Genomic DNA, 16,600 nt, shown 5'->3' with positions numbered 1-16,600 from the left:
CTTCCACCCCAAAAATTCATCTGAAATTTTGATCTGGGATTGCCTAAAGCGCGTTGGGATTTTAGAAAGTTTTTTTTGTAAATTTACTCAAACTTAGGTTGAAACCTGTTGAGATTTGTTTTTTCTCTAGGCTTGGAGTTTTAGGAGGATTTTTCACAGCTTTACTTATTTTGGCTTTTGTTCTCACAGTTGCTCCCCCACCTCCCCTTACCTCAGTAAAAGTAAGATAAGCAGGTGCTTGTGACTCCAAATATCACTTGGTTTGAGTCCTCAGGCCCACCCTTCTTCCCCCACCCTCCCTTTCAGCGGTGCAATCAGAGTACCAGGCACCTCATGGCCTGATTTCTCTCCCCACTTCCTGCTTTTCGGCAGCAGGACCTGATAGAAAATGATATTGGTACAATTAGACTTCTGAGCCCTTCTAGCTTGTGAAGCAATTTGTTCTAGCCTTGCCATTTCCCCTTTTACATCAGTAACTCCTCTCCTCAGAAATAATAGTAAGTGGTCATCGGCGCACTTCACCTCTGACACGAATCTGTCTCCAAAAGGTTTATTACTGCAGTGCCTAGGAACTGAGTCATGGATGGAGGACCACTGGTATTAAGCTCTATACTAACACAACAGAAGAACGTTCCTGGCAACAAAGCAGCATTAACACTTTCACTTGTGGTAGCAAAACTTTGTTGTTCATGTTTTCTTTCTTTCCCCCCCCCCCCCCCCAAGAACCCATGAATGGCAAGTTTTGCCAATCAGATGCAAGTGTAGTGGAACCCTGGACTTATAAAACCAAAGGCAGCATTCTGCTGTTATGGACCACGTCAGTGGAAAAAAAATACAATTGGATTGTCATTACATTTCACATTAGGTAGGGGGAGTTGACTCTTTGTTTAAAGAAGGCTGTGGAACACTTTGAATAATACAATCCTATTTAATGGTTTCTTTACATTTTCCCTCTGGAAGAGAAAGGAAATGTCAGAGTTTAGCAAATGGGAGAGAACTGGCTTCTAACGCCATGCAGATGTATGAGACCTCCTGTCTCTGGTGAGAAATGCCGTCTCATGACTGACCTTTCAAGTAAGGGTACGTTCTGTAGAATGACCCTGAATCAATTGGCTTCCAGATGCTCCTTTTTAAGAATCATTATTAAAGTTCACAGGGGGAAAGCTAGTTACCGCTGAAGCTTGGCTCATGAACGTATTTCTTTCCCCGCCCCCCCCCCCCCCCCGCAAAAAAAAAATCTCCAGCATAAAATAAATCCATATACAAGTGGAAGGTGACTTTGGGTTTATGTGGGGGAGAGACCATTTCTGAAATATCATAGGGTTCGGGGTAAGACAAACAAAACTACCCCAACAGCTTAGACTTAATTGACTACGAGTACCTAGGAAAGAACAAAGGATGGCCACATGCAGGTAATGCAGCACTTGAGGCCAGAAACCTACATGCTATTGCAGGCTCTTCAGCTGACTTTCTGTGGGTTCAACTGGCATAACACCTGTGTGCTTGTTTCCCCATGTCAAGTGGACACAATGCTTACTCACCGCCTGTGATATTTCTAAATATAATGGTTAATTATTTGGTTGGCAGAAGACCCTGTTATAGCACTTAGATCCACTTTCAATGTGACTTTGAGTAGGTGTGAGGATCCACTCTCACGTAGCTGATTACAGAGCAGGTACTTTAGCAATATCAACAAGAAGTCCTGTGGCACCTTATAGACTAGCAGATATTTTGGAGCATAAGCTTTCATGGGCAAAGACCCACTTCATCAGATGCATCTTTGCCCACAAAAGCTTATGCTCTAAAATATCTTGGTCTATAAGGTCCCACAGGAATTCCTGTTGTGTTTGAAGATACAGACTAACTTGGCTACCTCTCTGATAGTTAGCAATATCAGTAACTTTGTGACAGCACCTCATAATGTTTTTAGATTTTACTTGGATATGGGTTATTTACTTGTTTTGGAGGCTGAGAATGGATGGTTGTCTTTTATGGATAAGTGAGTCCCCCAAATTAATTTCCTATTGTTGTGTGTAGCTTTATTCAGACATTGGATTGCTGCTATACTGACAATAAACCTTTGTAGATAAGGCTGGGGTGGGGGAAAACTAATTGAAAACAATTAAGATGAAATTTGGATTTTTGCCCATTAATTGTTCAGAGTGAATTGGAATTTGGAAGTTCTGTGTTTTTGTATGAGTGCTTTAGTTCACTGGCGTGTGGGTGACATGAGCTTTGTGAGTGACTTTGAGCCGAATTTATTCTCCAGTCTTTGGATTGATGGATTATGGCGTCACCTAGCATTTTGCAAGGGAAGTGGAGGAGCAAAAGATTCACAGGATATGTCTTCACTGCAGAGTTAGCTTGAATTATCTATACTTAGGTAGATGTCACATGAGTGCAAGTGGTCACTCAGTGACACCTCCTGAGTTGCTGCACCCCCTTCTCTTTGGCAGTAAGACTTGTCTCATTTGGCGCCGGTCAGGTTCTGGGGTGCTGGACCAGAGAGGTTCAGCCTGTAACCTGGACTTGCTCCCTCCAAGAAGTGAGTCCCTGTGGCTGCTTTCAAAGCTCTAGTGTCAAGTACAAAGATCTATTTAGCTAACCTAGTCTCTTACAAAAACTTCAAATCAAACTTCATGAATTGCCCCTAGGGACTCACTCATCTGAAAAGGGTGAATCCAAGATAATGGCAACTTTTCTGTAGAAGCTACAGCTTGATCACATTGTAAAGTGACCAGATTCTATGTACTATATTATATAATATATAGTTTAGAAAGAAAATAAAGCCATAACCTGCCTTTACACATGCTAATGGATTTTAATAACATTGTGGTAATGACTGATGCTCTAATGGCTTTGTGATAGCACTAGAAAACTGAGCTGCTGGAGGCGTGAATCTTTATTCATTGCTTTTCTGATGTATTTTAGATACTTGAAAGATATAATAAGATTTTACCGCTCCCCAAAAGTATATGTTTAGAATAAGTAAATGCCTTTTGACACCCTATTTTTTCCCCTTATGGAGATGTCTGACAGAATCTAATAAATGAAAACAAAGTTTTTATTATTTATTACAATAGTGTCTGGAGGGCCTCCATTAGAGACCATTGTTCTAGTGAGCTAAACACTATCAACACAAACACAGCATATGTTTTAAAAATGAGTCCCTGCCAGAAAAATCCTTACCGTTCAATCTGAAAGACGGTGATAAGAAAATACAGACAAAAATAACTATGCCTTGTATCAAGTATTGGAGGGGTAGCCGTGTTAGTCTGGATCTGTAACAGCAACCAAGGGACCTGTGGCACCTTATAGACTAACAGAAAAGTTTTGAGCATGAGCTTTCGTGAGCACAGACTCACTTCATCAGATCTGATGAAGTGAGTCTGTGCTCACGAAAGCTCATGCTCAAAACTTTTTTGTTAGTCTATAAGGTGCCACAGGACCCTTCGCTGCTATGCCTTGTATGTAACATTGTCTGAAGCACATATTTGGTTCATCCGACAGAAATTACTCTAAAAACTGTATAATGTAATAAATCAGTTTGTATTTACATAGTTTTTTTTAAACATCCAGTAGAACTCTAAAGTGGAGATTTGACTCTCCATTAAATTCTACAGAAAAACGTATAGATTGTTGTGAGATGCTGTTGGGCATTCCCAAAGGGAAGATGGTGTGTGACTGAGAGAGAGAGTGAAAGGTCCAATCAGAACGTAGTTTTGAAGGGGAACTGTGCTTTGGCAGGCTGTGCTCTGGAAAGCTCCATCACAGCATTCAGTTGTCTAAAGGGCTCCAGAGAAACAAGGTGCTATTTCAGATTTTGGGGGATGTGGGGCAGGGGTGCTTGAAGGGCGGGCAGCTTTAACTGTGATTCCAGGGGGTATTTAGTTGATGGGAGCAATGTGTCTAATGTGTCTATATTTATTTATTTTAAAAAAAGAGAGAAATAAATATTAGACCCACTCAGCTCTGTTGGTAACATGTTCTTATATCTCACATTAACTCACTCAAAGGACACTGGTTAAGTGTAAAATTTTAATGTACATTCCGACTTTGTAACCAACTCTTGAATACAACAACTGTAGAAAAAATCTATATAACTTTTTGCTGCTCACCTAGCATGGAACAGATCACTTAACTTTGTGTGGAGGAGTAGCTCAGTGGGTTGTGAGTTCACTCCTTGAAGGGGCCTTCCAAAGGTCTGGGGCAGCTTAGATTAAAAAAAAATCTGTCAGGGATGGTGATAGGTCCTGATGTGAATGCAGGGGACGGGACTTCAGGACTGCTCAAGGTCCCTTCCAGTTCTAAAGATATGCATATCTCCATGTTTCAACCCATCTCCATGTTTTCAGAAACATTGTACTACCTCAAGATCCTGTGAGTTTATATTGCATCTATTTTGGGCTCTAGGGGAGTTATCCCACTGCAAATAATATAGTAGAAACTAACCTTAAAAAGGAATGAAGCTGATGCTTTCAGGAAACTCTTATGGTATTACCAAACCCAAACGTTCAAACATCATGAATCAAACCAACCAAAAATCATGATATTCACTTTGAAATCCTGAGATCATGTAACAAGAGTAGCTTTGGTTGCCTTCAGCTTTTTGAACCTTCAGGATGCACTAGGATCTTATTTTGAAGCTTTCTCCACAGCCATGAGGGCTGAAAACTTCTTAATTTTTGTTTAAGAATGAAATTTGAAATGATCGTAGAGCCACCTGACTCTGGGAGCTGGGGCTTTAAGGAAACAAATTATCATCTTGAGACTCATTACAAAATCATGAGTTGGCAACAATGCTTTTAATTCTGTTGAAAGGCTAGTTACTTTCCAGAAGGCTCTTTAGTTCAACCACCAGGAGGTTATGTTTTAGTTCTTGCAGGAGAATATTTAAAACCAAACACCATAAAAATTCTATGTTTTAGAATTGAGAACAAAATTGAAGCTTCTGGTGTATCTCAGGGCCACTGCAGGTGGGAAAGAAAAATAAACAAGCATAGAAGATATGGGCAGCTTTTTGTCTTGAAAGAAAGTTGGGGGGGTTCAAATCTTCTAGTAATGAATCAAGTGAAACCTGTATATTTTTATTTTATTTTTTTTTATTTTGAGTTTGGCTGTATTTCTTCTGAGTCCCCTATATACTCTCAACATACTGACCCCCAGCAGAGGATTTAATGTTTTACAGACAATTACCAGCCTTTTTTTACCTTCATCATCCTGCCTCTGTTTGTAAACAAAAAACTGACCCCCCTGCCCCAGGGGCACCTTTCCTGTGCAGAACTCTCAATCCACACTAATGCATAAGTTGAAGTGTGTGTGTGTGTGTGTGTGTGTGTGTGTGTTGGGGGAGGGCAGCCCTCTCACGCCCCACAAATGGTACCCCTGTAGGACAGGAGTGTTTAAGGCTTTGCATTGAGGTGCTCTGGTAGAGATACAGAGGAATTTAGTGTGTCTTTGCACAATAATAGTGGCAACCAGCACTTAGTACTTCACCACGAACATCTCATCTGATCAGCTTAGACGTTTACTACAAACCAGACCAAACTAAAAATGATAAGTAACAACAACAACAACAACAAAAAAAACCCACCTCTGCAAAATATTATTTTTCCAGTATTGGCTTGTACTTCACAAAACCCTGTCTGCAGTGTCTGCTTTGTCTCCAGATTCATATCCAAGGGATGTCATATTTGCTGGTTTTCTGAAGAATTGTGCTGCTGGTTTCCAGACAATTCACTGCTGCCATGACAGTGGCATCACTGCAGGGCATTTGTGCTGTGTTTGCAGTGACAGGGCCTGATGTTCAAAGGTTGGCTTCATCCAGTTGCTTTAATGGAGTAGCAAGTGAATGCCTGCCTGCAAGCTACAGCAGCCGTGATGCCAAATCTGTTAAGGGAGCCTGCATTTCAGAGGTGAGAGCTCCCTTCCCTGTCTCATTAGCTGGTAGGATCTGCTAATCTGGCTTCACTTGAACTGAGTTGCAGTCCAGTCTTGCTTGCCTCTTTCCTGGTTTTACCTGAATCATTGGCATTCTTTCTTTCTGTATTTGAGACTCCAATTAGGATGCTGGATTGAAAAGGAGCCTAGAAGATACAGCAGGCATCCTGCAGTTTAAATCAACCCTGATTAGAGATGAACAATTTCTGTCTCCTTTTTTATTGAGGCATTGTGTGTCTGTGAACATTAGCATTTTATCCGCTTATAAAATGACAGCCACAATTGAATATTCTTTTGAAATTGGGGGTTTATTGTTAAAAATCATTTTTATTTTTAGATTTCTGAATGTTTATTTTCTTCCTTTTTTTTTCACTTGCTGCAGTTGATCTTAGCTCCTTGTTTCTGATTTCTAGCCTCCATGTCAGGAAGCAGAGCGAGCGACAGAAATAGCATGTCAGATCTTTGCTCAGTTGGTAGGGAATTTGTTCTTTGCTGTGGCAAAGAGGGTGACAGCTCCAGAACTTAGGGCGGGGAGGGTGCCAAGGAGGGTGAGAATGAATCAGGGAAAACCCAACCAGGCTATTACTCTAAGACATTGCTGTTTCAAAACCATGGAGCACTACAGCAGCATAAAACATTAGTGAGTGGATAAAAATTTCACATATTCTCCTCTCCAGTAAAATCTCATGCATGCACCTGTGTACATTCGTAAGCCCACGCATGCACACACGTATTAATCTGATCTCAATTTCCTAGAGTCTCCAGCTCTCCTGAGCTATCTAGCTTGTTTCCTCTGTGCGATCACTTCCCCCCTCCTCACAGGCAAACCTGGAGTTAGCCGCCTATTAATCCTCCCTCCTTTTGAGCTCCCATTGATGAGTTAGGATTAGGCCTTACTGCCTGACCTTTTCCCTGCTCTGTACCTGGCTGTCTCACTCATGCTTTGAACCCAGGCAGCATTCTCTGTGGTGATTGGTTGCTGGATCAGGCTGGGGCCATTCCACTCTGTCACGAGGCCTGCCTGTATGCAGCACAGAGGGCCGAATGAAAGACACACCTGCTTGCTCCTTTTTCCCACCTGTCAGGGTGGTGAAACACTGGTATAAATTGCCTAGGGAGGCTGTGGAGTCTCCATCACTGGAGATATTTAAGAGCAGGTTAGATAAACATCTGTCAGGAAAGGGCTAGATGGTGCTTGGTCCTGCCATGAGGGCAGAGGACTGGACTCGATGACCTCATACGTTTTGGTGTGATTTTCATTCTTATGAGAAAGGGACATCTGAAAAATCAGTTGTAGGACTACAGAGGTGGAGTCAGGGATCTTTCTTCCAGAGATCCCACAATCTAATACCCCAGTGCTGCAAAAACATACATACGATATTTAACTGTAAGATTCGGCGTCATTGCACTGCCTTCAGTAGGACTGCTCCTGTTAGGGAAGGTATTCACGTGTTTAAGTGTTGGTAGGATTGAAGATGAAGGACTTAAAATCACAGAACACTAGAACTGGAAGCGACATTGAGAGGTCATCGAGTCCAGTCCCCTGCCCTCATGGCAAGACCAAGCACCATCTAGAGTCTCTAGACCATCCCGGATAGACATTTATCTAACCTGCTCTTAAATATCTCCAGCGATGAAGATTCCACAACCTCCCTAGGCAATTTATTCCAGTGTTTAACCACCCTGGCAGGTAGGAAGTTTTTTCCTAATGTCCAACCTAAACCTCCCTTGCTGCAATTCTTTGCTTCTTGTCCTGCCAGTGATGAGCTACAGGAGTCAGGGTACCAGAATGTGGGAGTGGGGCAGCAGGCTTTTACTGGCCACAAGGGCAAGCAACAGGGCGTGTAGAGAAAAAAATGAGTAGAGACAGGGCCTAAGGTAGGGTGACTGTAATTCCCTGTCCCAAATATGGGGAAGGGAGATATGGGAGGTGGGGCAGCTTCTCCTGGCTCCACCAAACCCCAGGGAGCCGGGAAGGAGGCAGCAGCTGCTGATGCTCCCCTGGTGCCCCAGGGAAGCGGCAGCCACCCATGCTCTACCCACTTCCCCAAGGCATGGGAAGGTGACTCCTACCAGCAGCTGTGCCTGCATAGCTGCTGGAGGAAAAGGTCAGTGGGGGCCCAAATATTGGACAATGAGTCCCTGTTCAAACAAACAAGTAAGCACACCTTTCAGCAACCCAAATAAGGGACTGTCCTGCCTGCCTAATACTGGATGGATGATCACCCCAGCCTAAGGGGAATAGGTGGCATGAGAGCAGGACCACAAGGGAATGGGCAGACCCAGGGCCAGACCTCTGAAACAATGGGTGGCATGGGGAGTGGGGCCATTTTTCAGGCACTGGTGACTCCCCTACTTTTATGAAGCTTTTGCTGCTCCTGGGCTTTGCAAGCCTCTTGTCAGCAAAGCTTTTTCTTTCTTTAAAGAAGGCTTTTGGTCCTCGTCCTTGGAAATTTTGCCTTTGGAAAAATCAACTGATTGTAGGGGTGAAAGGAACAAGCAGCTGGACAGCACATCTGCAGCAGGAGGCTGAGTAGGCCCTTATGGTCATTTAAGCAAAATGGCTTTAAGTTTAGGATATACCCCAAAGAACATGGTGCCGACACTCTACAAATCCTTAGCCTGGCCCTTTACTTAGTAGGACAGGAATGATAGGCAGGGCTGGATTAAAATAGGGGTTTAGGGGCTGCATGCCAGAGCCCCAGGCTAAGCAGGGCCCAAAAGATCTCCAGGCCACCAAAAGTGTCCTATTATCCTGGGGTCCTGGACTGCAGCCACTAAAGTCCCTGTATCCTGGCCCTGCCTGGCAAAGTGGGTGGGGAGATGCAGTTCTGTGCAATGCCATTTACCCGCTCCCTTGCTCCCCACAAGGCTGGAGCTGCAAGTGCCAGGAAGCTACATTTGTGTGCTTCCTGTGCCTGTAGGCTATGTCCCTGCAGCTCCAATTGGCTGGAAATCACAGCCAATGGGAGCTAAGGGGGATGATGCCTGTATGTGAGATCAGGGCAGTGTGCAGAGCCACCTTCCCCTATCCCCTGTCCTGCCCCTAAGTCCTTTCCTGGACCTTACTCCTAACCACGTCCTGCACCCCCACCTCCTGCCCTAAAGCTCCTCCTTATTCAAACCCCTTGACTCCAGTCCAGAGCCCCCTCCTGCACTCTAAATGTCTCATTCCCAGCCCTATCGTGGAGCCTTCCCGTCTCAACCCAGAATCCCATCCTGCTCTTTGAATCCCACATTTTTGGCACCCTGGAATCCAATAGCCTGGGGCCCTTGAAGAATAATTTGGCCCTGCAGACAGATTTTGATGATTAGTTTTTTTGCAGTGGGTATTCTTAGGGTATTTATCACTAGAGTATCTGAGCACTATGTCATCTTTGCAGTGTACTTAATCTGACAACAGACTGAGACAGAGAAGAACCTTTTATCCTAATTTCTCACATGTGGGACTAAGGTGTTGTTTCAGGTTGCATGTGAGAGAACAGGGAACTCAGTCCAGCTCTTCTGAGGACCCAGCCCTAACTGCTAGACCATCAAAAAGTACTAAGCCTAGCTTTGCTGGTTGAGATGCTCAGCCTCACAGAGCCAGTTGTACCACACTCAGACTGGCAGGCGAGGAGCAGGAAGGTGGCTTAAGGCAAGGTAACGTATTATGGTATTGAGGGGACTGGTTAGAAGACAGTGTCATTGGAGGGGAAGATGGCAGCATGGATTATGGGTAAACATGGCTTCAGAGTAGGGGGATTAGTTTTGATGGATGGGGTCATTGAAGGAGCCTGTCTGTCTGTCCTACTGCATGGTCCCAGATTTCATTTGGAAAACTTGTTCACTATACTTTTGTGTCCACCACTAGTGCACATAGGTGTGCATTTGGGATGAATTGTCCCTGGCTTTCACCTGCAGCAGCATACTAGGGAGAGATGGTGAGGAAGTGGCAGAGGTCCTGCCACACTTGAGTTGGGAATCCTATAGGCAGAGAAACCTACCTCTTTCCTCGCTACTGCCTGTCCACCCAGCCCTGGTATGGAGTTTGGAGAGCCTAGGCATGTGAAGATCCTGCTCTACATGGAGGGCGTCAGAAGAATGCTTTACTTAGGGAGTGTCCCAAGTATTGCTGACAAAGGCAGAGACTCTTTGAATGAACACCACATTAAAATTTTGGCAGCATGTTGCTGGATCGTGCAAAGTGCAAGCAACTCCTGCCAGGTCTAGAGCGCGCTGGGAGCATTTCCTCCAGTAGACAAGATAAAGAGTGTAGCTAAGTGAATGAGGAATAATTGTTCTATAAATGTTGTCTCTTTGTGCTCACAGGAAGAAGTACAAACAGATCACGATTTCTTCAAAGGTATTCTTTATTTGTATTTATTTTTTATTAAATTGTTCATGAATGCTCCCAACTACCCCTGCATTTTGACATGACAGGTTGGATGAAATATTCTTATATGAAAATGTGCATGTCTAACTTGAGACTTCTTCACTCTCTGTGCAGCTTGTGTCTGTGACTTTGAAATACTGCTTTCTGTGACATTTTTGCTGAGAAAACTCAAAGGCATGAATGTTTGCAGAAGGCAAACACAAGGATCAGGACTAGGGTGATAGCAAAATCAGTTAAAAAATTCCTGACTAATAGCAATGTTGTTTTCCAACACATTCTTCCAGTTCTGAAACAGGCGAAGCAGTGGGGGAGAAATTCTATATGCCTATCTTAAAAACTTATTTTAACTGTTGCTTTGTTTGGCTGGAGGGCGATATTTTAACCATTTATTACATCCACTGCTGCTTCACCCTCTCTCTCCAGATTCTCCTCTGTCTTCTTGACCTAGCACAACTATTCCACCATAGCCCTCTTGGTAGCGCTCATCTTGACTTCTTCATCAATCCTTCATTTTCACCAGGTTTTTTCCCCTCTTTTACCTCATGGCTCATGTGTTATTACAGCCTCCAGCACAAAGTGAGAAGATATTTCTGAATAGCTAACCTGTCATTTTGTATTAAAGTTCTGAGCTTCTGAGTTCACTCCCCAAATCCTATTTATGGCTTCTGTCACCATAATAACTGAGTGGTCCCTAACTATATGAAAGTAGGAGCATCTCTCTCTTCCGTCTATAGGAGGAGTTGTTTAATTTGTTTATAGTTCATATTGCTGCTTGGTTTTTAGCAGGTAAGTGGGCTGTGTGCAAAGGACTTCCTGAGGAAAAGTCATCTGAAAGAAATGAGTTTTTTCAATATGTATTTAGTTGCGGATCCTTTATTTCTTGTGGGGGAGGGTTCCATCATTTAGTTTCAACTTCTGGGCCAGAAAATGCAGTCTGCAAATCAAAATCTTCTGAAGGTAAACTTTGTATATTTGCTCAAAAATTTCAGGCAGGGAACAGTTTAAACTGCTTCAGACAAACCAGTGTGAATGTGTGCTGTCAGTTCAGTCATAATTAAATGATGATAATGTGTAATTATAGTGAACAGTATTGTCAAACTTTGTGGACAAGGCCTTAGATTGCAACCCCTTTGGGCCAGAGACTCTGTCTTGCAGTATGTGTATATCTGCAGACGATGTCTAGCACAGTTGTTCCCTGAGTGAGCAGCTCACAATATAAATAACATCTTTACTGGTTGTATTGGTAGCTTTGAGAGAAACTGCTTTTAAAGGCTTGGCTACCTCCAGAGGCTGTGGCTTGTCTCAGGAAAAGCTTTGGAACAAAGGCCCATCTTAAATGTTGCTAATGGAGACTGACATGGGTGAGGAACTGGCTAACACACATGGACAAGCAGACAAAAATAGGATGGGGCAGCTTAGTGTCTTCTGAGAAGGGGGTTTGAGAATTGTGGCAGGTGTCAGAATTGGGAGTTTTTTTCTTTAAATAGTCTAGGAGTCTTCTAGCCAGCCTGCTTGTCCTGTGGAAAGTAGAAGTTTGCAATGGAAAGAAGAGCAGACTTGGTTACATCACCATTAATAGGCCCACAGAATAACTGAAAGAACAAACCTGGCACTCACTGAAAACTGAACTGCAAACTTACTTCTTGATCCAGGAGAATTTAATACAATTCTGCCTCAGGTACTTTTCCTTCAGTGATAGAACTCCATCCTGAATCTAAATTGGGTAACATGTCAATTCCTTCCCCCCATTCCCACTTCCCTATACCCATACACTGATGAGGACACATTTGTTCAAATCATCAGTGACGGTACCACCTTATTCCATTGCAAGGCCATACATGCATAAGTGATGCCGATACAAGTTTACAAAGCCATTTCGCAAGTCAAGCTGTGTGATAACCTCTGAAAGTCCCTGAGTGAAGGAAGCAAAGAGGAGAGAAGGTGAGAGGGTTACTTATATTTCACAAGTCCGCAAACTGCAGCCAGACTCAAAACTGCTTAAGCATGGCCTGACTACAAAAGGAATTCAATATTCCATTCTCCAGAGTGAATGACTCTGATCAAAGAAACCACTTCTGAAAAGGCACATTCTCTCCCTCCTGTTTTTCAGTTGCAAACTTGTCCTTAGACAGCACCCTCCAATGAGCTTTCAAACTCAAAAGCTCCATTTCCTTGAACCAGAACATTCCTCTACCTTGCCCGTGAGATCCTCCTGAATTAATTGTTATTTTTATTAAGGGGCAAACCATATGATAGTCTTACTGCAGAAATCCTCTGGCAGCTGTGGAAGACAATATGGTTCCATTGTGCAGGGAAAGAAGTGGTTCAGATCATCACATCCCTGGGCAAGTGGTTTATACCCTCTGGTGCTTTACAGAGCACAGAAGCTACTCTTTGGTCCCTGAGGAGGACTCTTAATTTGTCTCATGAGTACTCACAGCACAGCTGGTTACTTGGGATGTGTCCTGAGAATTGGATCTGAACATCACTGTGTGTCCTCCCCTTCCCTGAAAGATTTTACATGCAAAACACTAACAATGAAAACAATGTAAGCATAAAACTGCGTCAGATCAAATAGCCAAAATTATAGCGAACAATTTGAGACAAAACCTCTTTTCATTTAGCTCTCTGGGGACACCGTACTTTTTGTTTTGAGCCCTGCTATTGACGAAGCACAAGATCTAAAATTATAATAATTAAAATGGTGATTATAAGTATCAAGGATTGTACTTTTTTAATAGCTGAGAACAATCTGTTCATTCCGAAAGCCAAAGCTTGGCTTGATATGCACATCAGTTGGGGAAAAAGGCGAGGATTAAGCGGAGCAGAGCACATGCCTGACCACTGAACCTCTCTGCATAATAGATGTGACCCACCCTTCATTGTTTGTCACTAACAAGGAGGATAGCCTTCTGGTAAAGGGAGAGTCTTGCAAATAAGCTGGAGGTATGAAGCTACTCAGTTTTTGTGGACATTCTGGTAATCTTTAGCATTATTATCACGTTACGAATGGCAACCAATGGTTCGCTGCAGCTCTTCCTCAGAGGTGGATGTGGAAGTTTATAAAGCAGACGTTTGTATGAAAGTGAAATGGAAGAAGAATTCAAAGAAGGCTGCAGAGGGCATTGATGATAAGGTGCAGGCATCGTTTAGTCTGTTTACTACACCAGTCACACATCTCATGATGGAGTTGTTTCCCCTCACCCAGCACCCATGGAAGGAGGCCACACCAGCTGCAAGGCAAAGAAGCTGGTTCAGCTGCTGACAGCTAGCCAGTATAGAACTCCTGGGGGCCCTAGGAGCAGCATGTGTGGTGCTGTGAATTGGCCTGTTACTGAAATAGTTTAGGGAGCAACGGCTGTGAGCTTTTACAGGAGCCCAGGACTAGACGTGGATACTTGGGCGCGAGGAGGAGGAATCCAAACCTAACACAAACTGAGAAGAGGTGAGGGTGGTAGTCAGCGGAAAATATTTGGGGAGTCTTGGAGCACTCTAGGATTCCTTGCTGAAGCTGATGTATCAAATTGCAGGGGCCATAAGTAATGTTTTGTACCATCTCCAGCTGGGTGAACAAACTGTGGTGAACAAATACGTGGTCTCATTTACTCATGCCTTTGTCACCTCTTGGCTGGACTGTGGCAGTATCTGGGCATGAAACCTTCTGCACTTGGGAAACTCAAACTAGTTCAGAATGCTGCATGGCGCCTCCTCAGAAAGATGGCCTGCAGGGAGCACATCACATCTGTCGTCTGCTCTTTACTCTGGCTTCCCAGAGAGTTCCAAATTGAGTACAAAGTCTCAGCTCTTATCTCCAAAGAGCAAAAGGGCCTGGGCCCATAATACTTAATAGACAGTTCAAAGCTCCAGGACAAAAACTATGATTGACAACTTTGCATTCCTACCATGATGAAACTCAACAATGAGAATAACTCTTATCTGGGCAGGTGGGATGGCACCTCCTCCGAGGGTGGTTTGAGACTGTCAAATGCATTCCCCCCAATCCCACCAAACTGTCCTAAACCTCACCACGCTCGGTGCTAAGTACAAGGTTTGTTCTTCGGCCTGGGCTTCTCTAACATTGCCACATATCAACTCCCTATCACAGCAGGATACTCCATTCTACATGTCTCTTTCTCTGGGGCGAGAATGAGAGAACAAATACATGACATATTCATGTTGCTAATGTGAAGGTGCTTGGACAACAGGGTGAGGAGTGTGGTATAAAATCTATCATCTTCCTGGAAAAAAATCAGCAGCAACATCCAAGCTCTGACTGTAGGTTTCAAGGCAATCCTTGTAACAAAAAGGGTTAGGGTTCTACTTTATGCTTATTCTGTTTTACAGGGCCATGAAAGTTGAGTTCAGCTTTAGCTTTGGACACATCTAAAATCATGGAAGAGGGTGGAGGAAGCCCCCAGCATAGAGTATAAGGGCCTCACGTCTGGTCTGGGAGTTATTGTTTGTCCCTGCATTGATCATACCAGTAGCTGAGAGGAAGTGGCTGGGGAGCAGCCGGGAAATGGAAAAAAAAGGGTTGCGGGGGAGGGGAAGAAAGGGAACTGGCGAAATGTTGATAAATTCTATTTAGTGAATAACACAATGCATGTAGTAGCACAATGGCCTTTTCTGCAGGCAGATTATCCCAGCCAGAGTCTTTGCTATATTAAAAAGAGGGGGGAAAAATAGAGCACCAAAGAAAAGGAAAGGCGGACTGTACAGCAGCAATCAATGCTGCCCTTTGTGCTGCCTGACATTTGAGGGACTTGTTATCAATGATTGCTGGCTGCTTTATCTAAATGTATCTCCCAGCTGCCAGGCACAGTACTGATAGGCGGCAGAATGTGCTGATGGCCCCAGCCGATACGGTGTCCGCCCAATTCACCTGCCTGCCTTCCTGTCAGGTTCTTGACGGCTTCTGTCATTCCATTGCTGACATGTGTTTGCTTCCCTCAATAAAGGAGGGGAGGGGGGCATTTCACATGTCTGTTCTTCCTCTTCCACTTTGGTCACGTCCTTGTGGTCCTCTTTTAGCCTTTTTTTTTTTTTTAAAGGAAAAAAGACAAAGGGCCAAACTTAACAAACAGGAAGCTGAAGGAGGCATGAGTTGGGGAGAGGGGAAAACTGACTTTAGTTTTTGTTTGTCAGGCAACAGCTTTGTCATCTGCTGCTCTGGCAGAAATTGCTTTGCTCTCTTTCCTCCTCTCTCCCCCTGGTTACTGCAGAAGAGTGATAAGACTAATCTACTGCTTGGCCGTTAGTTTGTTTTTTATTGTGGAAAATGCCTCTCTTTAATATTGTGTGTGTGTGTGTGTGTGTGTGTGTGTGTGTATAGATACTCTCACTCTGTATAAATACACACCCAGCTTTGGGATGGAGGTAGAGGGTAGTGAGGGCATGTAGAATAGGAGGTAGTTGTTGCAGTTTCCTGAATTCTGGGGCATGGGGAAATATACCCCTCAAACAGTTGCTGCTTTTAAGAGTGCAAGCTGGATCAAATGAGCTGAACATTTGTTACAAAAGTAGCCAATTATTGACAGCTCTTAAAGCACAGAGGCTCTTGGTTGCCCATAGCCTCTTATTTCAAGAGACAGCTTAAATTATAACTTTTGCTGCTAAAAAGGTTTTGAAGTTTGTGTGGAAATGTCCGCTAATAGGCTTACATGGATATTTACTCTTGCTTAGCGACAATGAATCCATTTAAAAAAATGCAGTACGGGCAAGGTTTTAGCACTTCTCTAACACTAAGCTTTCTGCTGTTAAAACAAAAAGCAGTCAAATAGCACTTTAAAGACTAGCAAAATGGTTTATTAGGCAAGCTTTCGTGGGACAGATCCACTTCTGTCTTCTTCAGGGAATCATCCCATCTTCAAAATGAGTGTTGAAAAAAACATAGTGCATAATGTTACTAGAGGCTAATTCAGCAATCACCATCAGCTGGTTGGCTTTTAATGATTCTTCATCAAATCTGAAGTTAATTACATAGAGCTCTCACGATATAGAATGGTGGGAGGTCAGGTTATGGTCTCACCAGTCTCAGATGTTAAATATTTTCCGTTTATTTTTTACAGTTCCTTACAAATCAAGGACTTGATTCTGCAAATGTCCATGTGTTTACTCCTTTTGAACTCCACAGGGCTACTCACATCAGTAAGTGTTGCTGGATTCTGGCCTACGCAAAGCAACATAAAAGTATGATGAGCCAAAGTTATGTGATTTAAAATAGAGATCCTTATAAAGGTTTCTTGCATTAGTGTTGTTTTTGCTTTTTGTTCTAGGTCGTGTCTA

The 16,600-nt window shown here is 43.4% G+C and overlaps 1 long non-coding RNA gene across 1 annotated transcript in view; it reads right to left on the bottom strand.

Moving 5' to 3' along the window:
* The window catches only part of LOC142011207 (uncharacterized), a 33,943-nt gene extending 28,224 nt beyond the window's left edge, over positions 1-5,719 (bottom strand). Inside the window, exon 1 of the long non-coding RNA XR_012645001.1 lies at positions 5,594-5,719. This is a non-coding gene — a long non-coding RNA (uncharacterized LOC142011207). The remainder of the gene's footprint in view (positions 1-5,593) is intronic.
* Between the last annotated feature and the right edge of the window lie 10,881 nt (positions 5,720-16,600).

Source organism: Carettochelys insculpta, chromosome 3 (assembly GCF_033958435.1).
Source record: "Carettochelys insculpta isolate YL-2023 chromosome 3, ASM3395843v1, whole genome shotgun sequence".
In the NCBI taxonomy this organism is placed as follows: domain Eukaryota; kingdom Metazoa; phylum Chordata; order Testudines; family Carettochelyidae; genus Carettochelys; species Carettochelys insculpta.
This window is presented reverse-complemented; position numbering and strand designations above follow the sequence as displayed.